Raw genomic sequence first — 11,368 nt, forward strand, 5'->3', positions numbered from 1 at the left:
TATCCATATATATTTCTATTCCCTTCAACTACTAAGAAAAGTTACATAAGTTACAATTATTGTTTTTCCATGTAGGAATGTTAAGAGTTCAACTTTGATAAGTTTCTTATGATTTCTTTTCCCGGTTTACTTTCTCATGCTTCTCTTGCTTCTTGTATCTGACTGTCAAATTTTCTATTCAGCTCTGGTTTTTTCAGCAAGAATGTTTGAAAGTCCTCTATTCCACTGAATGACCAAAATTTTCCCTCAATTAGATACTCAGTTTTGTTGGGTAGGTGATTCTTGGTTTTAATCCCAGCTCCTTTGACCTCCAGAATATCATATTCCAAGCCCTTCTATCCCTCAGTGTAGAAGCTGCCAGATCCTGGGTTATCCTGATTGTGTTTCCACAATATTCAAACTGTTTCTTCCTGGTTGCTTGCAATATTCTCTCCTTAGTCTGGGAATTCTGGAACCTGGCTATAATATTCCTAAGAGTTTTCTTTTTGGTATCTTTTTCAGGAGGTGATCGGTGGATTATTTCAACCTCAATTTTGTCCTCTGGTTCTAAAACATCAAGGCAGTTTTCTTTGAGGACTTCCTGGAGGATGATTTCTAGGCTCTTACTATGATCATGGCTTTCAGGTAGTACAATTAAATTTTAAATTATCTCTCCTGGATCTATATCCCAGGTGAGTGGTTTTTCCCATGAGATATTTCACATTGCCTTCTATTCTTTCATTTGTTTGGATCTGTTTAACAGCATCTTGATTTCTCATAAAGTTATTAGCTACCATTTGCTCCAATCTAACTCTGGAGCAATGATTCTCCTCATTGAGCTTTTGAGATTCTTTTTCCATCTGGCAAATTTGGCTTTTTAATGCATTCTTCTCCTCATTGCCTTTTTGAGCCTCTTTTGCCATTTGAGTTAGTCTATTTTTTTAGGTATGATTTTCCTCAGTCAGGCTGTTGACTCTAATTTCATAATTTTCTTGCATTGTTCTCATTTCTCTTCCCACTTCTACTTCTCTTATCTGCTTATTAAGGTCCTCTATGGCCTGTAAGCAGCTTTTATTTTCCTTTGAAGCTTTTGGTGCAGGAGTTCTGACTTCACTGTCTTCCTCCTGTTCTATGCTTTGCTCCTTTTTGTCCCCAAAATAGTAGTCTAATGTTGGAATCTTCTGTCTGCTTTGTTTCCTTTGCCTGGTCATGTCACCCCTCTGTCACTTGACACCTGGGCTTTTTGCCACAGTAGGACTCTGCCACCAGACAGGGGAGTTTTCATCCCAGTTGCTGGGGTTTTCTCAGCTGCCAGAGGTATTAGTTGGGTGCCCTCTCTGAAGCCTCCACATGCTCTGGAAAGCTGTACACATACCCCAGGACCTCCCATAGACTGCAATTCAGATCAAAGAAGGTTAAAGCAAGAGTGATTACCCCTCAGCCTGGTACTTGTTTCCCCTACACTTTGCAGGCCAGGAGCTGAAGCTGCCACGTCGCACAGGCTGACTGTGCTGGGCATCTCAGTGGCTTCTCGCCCCGGGGGCAAAAGCCATGCATGCCCACTTACTGGTTCCCAAAGTCTAGACTGCACTGACCTCTCACTTTGTCCTTCACATCTATGTGTTGATAAATTTGGAAACGCCCACAGCTGCTGCTGATCTGGAGTCCCTCCTGCCAGTGGCTGGTCAGGCCTGCCCTGGGGCTAAAGCCTAGTGGTGGGGCTGGGCTTGGCTCACAGATCACTGTGCTGGCAGATTCCTGCTGGCCTGCCATTCTGTCCTTAGTATGAGGTTAGCTTCTTTGTGTCATTTTGTGGGTTCTGCAGCTCCAAAGTTTGTTTAGAATCCCCTTTTTACATTGATTAGAGAAGATGGAAGCCAGAGCAGTGGGGATGTCCTGCTTCTATTCTGCCATCTTGATTCCCTAACATTCACTTTTTAAAAATCTTGGGCTCCCTATTCTTTCTACCCCAAGAACTTTCCTAGACCTTGAGAAGGTAAGCAATATAGCAAGTATATATGCTAGGTAATGCATAATATATTTACCTAGCAATCATATTGCAAAAAAAGCAAGAGAAACAAACAAATGAATAAATATGCTGCAATATGCATTCACAGTTTTCTCTGGAGGTGAACAGCAATTTTCATCATGAGTACTTTGTAATTTTTGTTAATCATTATATTCATTAAAGTAGCTGAATCATTCACAAATTATTATCAATACAATATTGCTGTTACTATGTAGTGTTCTGGTCCTGTTCACTTCATTTTGCATCAGTTCATATGAGTCTTCCCAGGTTTTTTTTTTTTCTGAAACCATCCCACTTATCGTTTCTCATAGTAACAATATTATTTAATGAAAATCATATACCACATTTTCTGTCATTTTCCAATTGATTGATATCCCTTCAGTTTCTAATCTTTTGCACTACTAAAAAAAGAGTTACTATAAATATATATGTATATATGGTGCATATACAAATATTTGTGTACATATGGCTTCTTTTTATTTTTCTTTGATTTCTTTGGGATACAAACATAGTCGTACTATTATTAGGTCACAGTTTTATAGAGCATAGTTCCAAACTGTTTTCCACAAGTATTGGGAAAGCTCATAACTCAATTGAAAGCTCATTCATGTAACAATTTTTCCTCATGTCCTCCAACATTTATCATTTTTTTTCTGTCTTGTTAGTCACTCTGTGTTATCTAAATTTCTATGTCTTTAAAGAAGAATCACGATGGTGTATCAGGGGAGAATTCTAGACAAACAGTTTGCTAATTCCCCCTCCAGATCACTTTTAAAGAATGGATGAAATTGATTCTGAAGGGACACAACCATGAAAAGGTAAGGCATTTTTCCAGGCACAGGAACTTAAGATGTTGAAGGGAGAGTTCTGTTGCACTGGAGTTGTGATGGGTAGGAGAGCAGCATGGCAGCACCCCCAACTTTGGGCCTTGAAAACAGTCATTTACAGAAGTTCTCATTGCCCAGAGAAGGTAATGGGATTGGGCACTTGACCAGAAGGAGATTATAGGGGAACTATACATGGTCATTGGGTTCAGGAGAGATCACTGTTTAGAAATTCCACTGTCTTTTATCTATTTCCTGGCCACAGTTCCAAGATGGAGAGGAATTCTTGCAGTCAAAAGGCAGTAGCATCCCTAGTTGACGTTCCAGTGCAAAGAGAGAGAGAAAGAACTCCTCTTCCTGGTCAGAAATTCAGTGTGGTGAGAAGTGGGAATAGATGTGGTCACAGGAAAGCAGATGTTCTACCAAGGTAAGGATGAGAATGCAGACCAATAGAACAATGACTATACCTTTCCTCTCAACATCTTGGAAAAAAAAACCCAAAATAATAGTTGCTCCAAACTAGTTGTCAAAACAGTGGGATGTAAAATCCTGAAGCTTGGGACTGTGACTACCTATCTGCCCAGGGCTGAGCAGAGTCCAACTTTAACATAAAATATAAAGTCAAGAAATAAGCTGAAAAAATGAACAAACAACAATAAAGGAACTTGACTATATAAAGCTAATACAATAGAAGAGAAGCTCAAGACCCAAACTTAGAAGATGATGAGAAGAAAATATATACAAGCAACGGCTCAAAGAAAAAGAAAATGCAGGGCTAAAAGAGCTCCTAAAAGATCTAAAGAAGGATTTCCTTTTTTCAAGAAAAAGAATGATTTTAAAAATCAGAGTGGAAAAGAACAAATGGGAAAAGAGATGAGAGATATTCCAGAAAATTTTGAGGAGAGAATTATCTACTCTGTAAATGTGAGGAAAAAATACTGAAAAAAAAGATTCCTTAAAAATTTTACAAAAAGTAAGAGTTATAAAACCTTAGTAAAGAAAATGACTCATAAAGCAAAAGTGGTTAAGTGGAAAAAGAGGTACAAAACCTCTATGATGAAAATAATTCCACAAAAATTATAACTAGGCAAGAGGAAACTAAGGACCGCAAGGTATCAAGAAACAAAAAAAGGGCAAAATAATAAAAAAAATAGAAGAAAATATGAAATACCTCATCAGAACAAAACAACTGAACTAGAAAATAGATTGAAGAGAGATAATTAGGGGTGGCCAGGTGGCTCAGTGAGTAAGAGCACCAGCTCCAGTGTTGTGATGACCTGGGGATCAAATCTGGGCTCAGATACTTAGCACCACACCCAGAAATAACTGGCCGTGTAACCTTGAGCAAGTTACTTAACCCCAATTGCTTTAAAAAATAAAAGAAGAGAGATAATTTAAGGGGGCAGAGCCAAGATGGTGGGGTAGAAGCACAAACTTGGTGTAAGCTACTGCTCCATTCGCTTCAAATACATGTAAAAGAAATGACTCAAAAGAAACTTTAGAGCTACAGAACCCACAAAGTGACAGAGAGAAACAAATGTCCCTCTGAAGGCAGCCTGGCAGGTGGACAGGAAAGGTCTATCACACTGAGCTGGGAGGCAAGCCCAATTCTGCATGGAGTCACATGGTTCCATCCCTGGGATGGCACCAAGGAGAGTGAATCACCAGCAGCTGTGGTGGTTTCCAGACTTCTCAAACCATAAACACCAAAGACAAAGTAAAAGGTCAGTGTGGAACTCTGTTGGAACAGGGGTGGACAGAAGGACACAGTCCAGCCTTGGGTGGTGTTCCTGGGGTGTGTGGCCAGAGTGCCAGAACTTGTGGGGGCTGTAGAGAGGGTGCCCTCATAATAGCTCTGGCAGATGTGAAAACCCCAGAATTTTGGGACAAAGCTCTCTCAATTCTGGAAGCAGTGTTCTACCAAGGCAAAGAGCTCAAAAGTCAAGTAATTACCTGGCAATATGAGCAAGTAGAGGAAGCACAAATAGACCATAGAATCCTTTTGGGGGGACAAAAAGGATCAATGCATGTTGGGAAGGAAGACAATGAAATCAGAACTCCTGAATCAAAAGCTCCTAAGAAAAATGTGAACTGGTTATAGGCCATGGAGGAGCCCAAGGAGGATTTTGAAAATCAAGTAAGAGAAATGGAGGAAAAATTGTGAAGAGAAATGAGAATGATGCAAGAAAATCATGAAAAGTGAGTCAACAGACTGCTAAAGGAGACCCAAAAATACATTGAAGAAAATAACACTTTAAAGAATAGACTAACTCAAATGGCAAAAGAGGACCAAAAAGCCAGAGGAGAAGAATGCCTCAAAAAGTCGAATTTTCCAGATGGAAAAGGAATTTCAAACACTCTGAAGAGAATAATTTCTCCAAAATTAGACTGGAGCAAATGGAAGCTAATGACTTTGTGAGAATCAAGATACTATAAAACAGATCCAAAAAAATGAAAAAAAAATAGAAGGAAATGTGAAGTATCTCATTGGAAAAGTTACTGACCTGGGAAATATATCCAGGAGAGATAATTTAAAAGTTATTGGACTACCTAAAAGACATGATCAAAGAAAGAGCCTAGACACTGTCTTTCAAGAAATCATCAAGCAAAATTGCCCTAATATTCTAGAACCAGAGGGAAAAATAGAAATTGAAAGAATTCACCAATCACCTCCAGAAAAGGATCCCAAAAAGAAAACTCCTAGGAATATTATGGTCAAATTCCAGAGTTCCCAGGTCAAGGAGAAAATACTGCAATCAGTCAGGAAGAAACAGTTTGAGTATTGTGGAAACACAATCAGGATAACCCAAGACCTATCAGCTTCTACATTAAGGGATCAAAGGGCTTGGAATATGATATTCTGTAGGTCAAAGGAGCTAGGACTAAGAATCTAAACCAAGAATCACCTACTGAAGAAAACTGAGTATAATGCTACAGGGGAAAATATGGTCATTCAATGAAATAGAGGATTTTAAAGAATTCTTGATAAAAAAACAGAGCTGAACAGAAAATTTGACTTTCAAATACAAGAAGCAAGAGAAGCAATAGAAGGTACACAGAAAAAGAAATCATAAGGAACTTATTAAAATTAAGCTATTTACATTCCTACATGGAAAAATAATAATTGTAACTCATACAACTTTTCTCAGTATGAGGACAGTTGAAGGGAAAAAAATACACACACACATACATACATATATATTTGTGTATAGGAGGATGTATGTGTTTTTCATATATTTCACATAAATATATAAGTAATTATGGGCATATGTATGTTCATGTACACATAGACAGAGGGCACAGTATGAATTGAATATGAAGGGACAATAGCTAAAAAATAAAATTAAGAGTTGAGAGAGGAATTTATTGGGAGACGGAGAAAGGGAGAGATAGATTAGGGTAAATTATTTCTCATAAAAGAGGCAAGAAAAAACTGTTAAAATGGAGGGGAAGAGCAGGAAGGTGAAAGGAAATGGAGCAACATTGTTCTCATTGAATTTTGCTTAACATACACATTTAATTGGGTATTTTACCCTACAGGAAAATAGAGAGGAAGGGGATAAGGGGGGATGATAGAAAGGAGGGCAGATTGGGGGAAAGGGTAGTTTTGAAAAAGGATAGGGTCAAAGGAGAAAGTAGAATAAGTGGGGGGCAGGATAGGATGGAGGGAAATATAGTTAGTTTTTCACAATATAACTATTATGGAAATCATTTGGGTAACTATACACGTACAACCTATATTGAATTTTTTTATCCTCCCAGTGGGAGCAGGTAAGGAGGAAGAAAGGAAAAATATCTGGAACTTAATTTTTTTTTCCTTTTGGAGGGCAATTGGTGTTAGGTAACTTGCCCAAGGTTACACGGCTATTTTTTTGTGTGTGGGTGTTAAGTGTCTGAGGCTGGAACCAAACTCGGATCCTCCTGACTCCAGGGCCGGCACTTTACTTGTTGTGCCACCTAGCCACCCCTGGAACTTAAAGTTTTAAAAACAAATGTTCATAAATATTGTTTTTACGTGCACCTGGGAAATAAGTTATACAGGCACTGGGGTATAGAAATCCATCTTTCCCTAGTAGAAATTTAGGTGGGGGATGGGGGAAGATATAAGAGAGAACAGATTTGGGGCAGCCAGGTGGCTCAGCGAGTAAGAGCACCAGCTCCAGTGTCGAGATGACCTGGGGATCAAATCCGGGCTGAGATACTTAGCACCAGACCCAGAAATAACTGGCTATGTAACCTTGAGCAAGTTACTTAACCCTGATTGCTTTAAAAAAAAAGAGAGAGAACAGATTGGGAGAAGGGGTATTCAGTAGGTTTGATCTTTTGGGATGAGGCTAGGGGAAAGATGGGGAGAAAAAATTGTAACTCAAAATCTTATGGAAATGAATATTGAAAAGTAAAAATAAATAAATAAAATTTTAAGGAAGAGAGATAATTTAAGAATTATTTGGCTACCTGAAAGGCATGATCAAAGAAAGAGACTTGATAGCACATGTCAAGAAATTATCAAGAAAACTTCCCCAAATATTCTAGAAATGGGGTGAAATGGAAATTAGAAGAATCTATGAATCACCACCTGTAATAAGTCCCCAAATGAAGACTCCCAGGAACACTATTACCAAATTATAGAACTCTGAAGTCAAAAAGAAAATACTTCAAGCAACCAGAAAGAACCCACTCATGCACCATGGTTCCACAATCAGGATCAGAAAAGATTTAGTTACTGCCTACATTAAAGGAGCAGAGAGCTTAGAATATAGTATTCCAGAAAGCAAAGTAGCTAGGATCAAAACAAAGAATAAACTACCTTGTAAAACTGTGTGTAATTCTTCAGGGGGAAATAGATATTTAATGAAATAGAGTACTTTCATCTATTCCTAATGAAAAGACCAAGGTGAATAGAAAATTTGACTTTCAAATTCAAGACTCAAGAGAAAAGTCAAAAGGTAAACATGAAAGAGAGATCACAAGGGACTCAATAGAATTTTGTTGTTTGTATTCCTACAAGAGAAGATGATAAATGAAACTCCTAAGAACTTTATCATTATTAGGACAGAAGGACTCCATATAGAGGGCCTGTAATTAATTCAATTGTGTTGGAATAATCTAAAAAAAATGAAATAGCAAGGAAAAAAAGGAATGCCACTAACAGAAGGGGGGCATATGTATATGCACATGGGCAGGCATGCACACACACAAACATGCACAGAGTTGGGTATAGAAATCCATCTTACCCAATGTAACTTTAAATGATAATTAGTAGCTATCTAAAATCAAGAGTAAGCCTTACCTGTAATATATACAAAGTACTAGCCTTTTGAAAATAATCAGATGTGAAGCAAGGCTGTCCATTAGCACCAATATTTTTTCAATATTGTTATAGAAATGCTAGTTATAGCAATAAGATGAAAATATCAAAATAAGAATAAGCAAGGAGATGATAAAACTAATTTTTTTCAGATGATATCATGATACACTTAGAGAACCCAGAGAATTAACAAACAGTTGAAATTATTAATAACTTTACTACTCAGCGCAGCAGCAGCCCTTTTCTCTCCACAGTGGTCAGCTACGACCTCCCCCGACTCCCCAGCAACCATGTCGAAGGGACCCGCAGTTGGCATTGATCTTGGCACCACTTATTCCTGTGTGGGAGTCTTCCAACATGGGAAAGTGGAGATCATTGCTAATGACCAAGGAAACAGGACCACCCCAAGTTATGTGGCCTTCACCGACACAGAACATTTAATCGGTGATGCTGCAAAGAATCAAGTTGTAATGAACCCCACCAACACAGTTTTTGATGCCAAACGTCTGATTGGTCACAGATTTGATGATGCAGTTGTACAATCAGACATGAAGCATTGGCCCTTTATGGTGGTGAATGATGCAGGCAGGCCTAAGGTCCAAGTGGAGTACAAAGGGGAGACCAAAAGTTTCTATCCAGAGGAAGTATCTTCTATGGTCTTGACCAAGATGAAAGAAATTTCTGAAGCTTACCTCGGGAAGACTGTCACAAATGCTGTGGTCACAGTACCAGCCTATTTCAACGATTCCCAGCGTCAGGCCACCAAAGATGATGGAACCATTGCTGGTCTCAATGTGCTTCGAATCATCAATGAGCCATCTGCTGCTGCTATTGCTTGTGCCTTGGACAAAAAGGTTGGTGCCGAGACAAATGTGTTGATTTTTGACCTTGGAGGTGGTACCTTTGATGTCTCCATGCTTACCATTGAAGATGGCATCTTTGAGGTCAAGTCCACAGCTGGGGACACTCACTTGGGTGGGGAGGACTTTGACAACCGAATGGTCAACCATTTTATTGCCGAGTTCAAGAGAAAGCACAACAAGGACATTAGTGAGAACAAGAGGGCTGCTCGCCGTCTACGCACTGCTTGTGAAGTGCAAAGCGCACCATCTCTTCCAGTACCCAGGCCAGTATTGAGATTGATTCCCTCTATGAAGGTATCGACTTCTATACATCAATCACCCGAGCCCGTTTTGAAGAGCTGAATGCTGATCTCTTCCGTGGCACCCTGGACCCTGTGGAGAAGGCCTTAAGAGATGCCAAGCTAGATAAGTCTCACATTCATGCCATCGTCCTGGTGGGTGGTTCCACTCGAATCCCCCAAATCCAGAAGCTTCTGCAAGACTTCTTCAAAGGCAAGGAGCTCAATAAGAATATCAATCCTGATGAGGCTGTTGCTTATGGTGTAGCTGTCCAGGCTGCCATTTTGTCTGGAGATAAATCTGAGAATGTGCAGGACTTGCTTTTGTTGGATGTCACTCCTCTTTCCCTTGGAATTGAAACTGCTGGTGGAGTTATGACTGTTCTGATCAAACGCAATACCACCATCCCCACCAAGCAGACACAGACCTTTACCACCTATTCAGACAACCAGCCTGGTGTGTTTATTCAGGTTTATGAAGGTGAGAGAGCGATGACAAAGGTTAACAATCTGCTTGGCAAATTTGAGCTCACAGGAATTCCTCCAGCACCCAGGGGTTTTCTTCAGATTGAAGTAACATTTGACATTGATGCAAATGGCATCCTCAACGTTTCTGCTGTGGATAAGAGCACAGGCAAAGAGAACAAGATCACTATCACCAATGATAAAGGACGTCTGAGCAAATAAGATATTGAGCGTATGGTCCAGGAGGCTGAGAAATACAAGGCTGAGGATGAAAAGCAGAAAGACAAGTTGTCTTCCAAGAATTCTCTTGAATCTTATGCTTTCAACATGAAAACAACTGTAGAGGATGAAAAACTTCAAGGCAAAATTGGTGATGAAGACAAACAGAAGATCCTTGACAAATGCAATGAAATAATCAACTGGCTGGATAAGAACCAGACTGCTGAGAAAGAAGAATTTGAGCATCAGCAGAAAGAATTGGAGAAGGTCTGCAACCCCATTATTACTAAGCTGTACCAGAGTGCAGGAGGCATGCCAGGAGGCATGCAAGGTGGGTTCCCAGGCGGTGGAGCAGCCCCATCTGGAGGTGCTTCTTCTGGACCCACCATTGAAGAGGTCGACTAAACACATCAGAAAGAGCATTCCGCACAGCTTTTCAAAAATTTGAAGGACTCAAATTTGTAGCCAAGGCAGTAGCAGTTTAAAAGTAACATTTAAGCTACTGTGTAAATCTGGGCATTTTGAATACTTGAATGTGTGCAGAGGGAGAGAAGTGAACAACATTGCACTTTATCAGTACTGTAAACAAGTGGAAATGCAATTGTCTTGGAGAATAAAATCTATTTAAAATTGGCACCATAAAAAAGAAATTATTAAGAACTTTAACAGTATATAAAATAATGTCATATAAATTATCATCATTTTATATAATACCAATAACACCCAGCAGAAGAAATGTAAAGAGAAGGATTAATTTAAAATAATTGCATGAATATAACAATACTTGAAGGTCTACCTGGCGAGAAAAACCCAGGACATATATTAAAAACAAATACAAAACACTTCACACAAATAAAGACATCTAAAAACCTGGAGAAATTAATTTTTCATTGGTAGGCCAAGTTAATATTATGTAAATTCTACCTAAATTAGTGTACTTATTCAGTGTTGTTCTAATCAAACTAAGAATTTAGTTTATGAAGGTAGAAAAAGTAATTACAGAATTCATCTGCAGAAAAAAAAGAATGTAAGGAAAGCAATGAAAAAAATATAGTAAAAGAAGTCAATCTAGCAATACCAGATTATCTGGTACATGTTAAAAAATAAAGTGGTGGACCTATGAAATCGATTAGGTATACAATAAAATTAGGCATGTAATATAGTAAATAAGTACAATAATCTAGTGTTAGATAATCCCCCAAAACCCAGCTTTTCTGGACAAGAACTCACTATTTCACAAAAATTGATGGGAAAACTAGAAAGCAGTCCAGCAGGAAATAGTCATAGATCAACATTTTATAGTCAATTATGTACAGCAAGATAAGGTCAAAATGTAAATGTGATTTAGAGATAAACGGTGATGTCATAATCAAATTAAAGGAATGTGGAGAAATTATTTTTTC

At 38.7% G+C, this 11,368-nt stretch overlaps 1 pseudogene; it reads left to right on the plus strand.

Moving 5' to 3' along the window:
* Positions 1–8,364: 8,364 nt before the first annotated feature.
* Positions 8,365–10,374, plus strand: LOC138146050 (heat shock cognate 71 kDa protein-like; annotated as a pseudogene).
* Positions 10,375–11,368: the final 994 nt, after the last annotated feature.

This window comes from Petaurus breviceps, unplaced genomic scaffold (assembly GCF_028583685.1).
Source record: "Petaurus breviceps papuanus isolate PSGF00001 unplaced genomic scaffold, PetGlider_PUasm1.0 90752, whole genome shotgun sequence".
Classification (NCBI taxonomy): domain Eukaryota; kingdom Metazoa; phylum Chordata; class Mammalia; order Diprotodontia; family Petauridae; genus Petaurus; species Petaurus breviceps.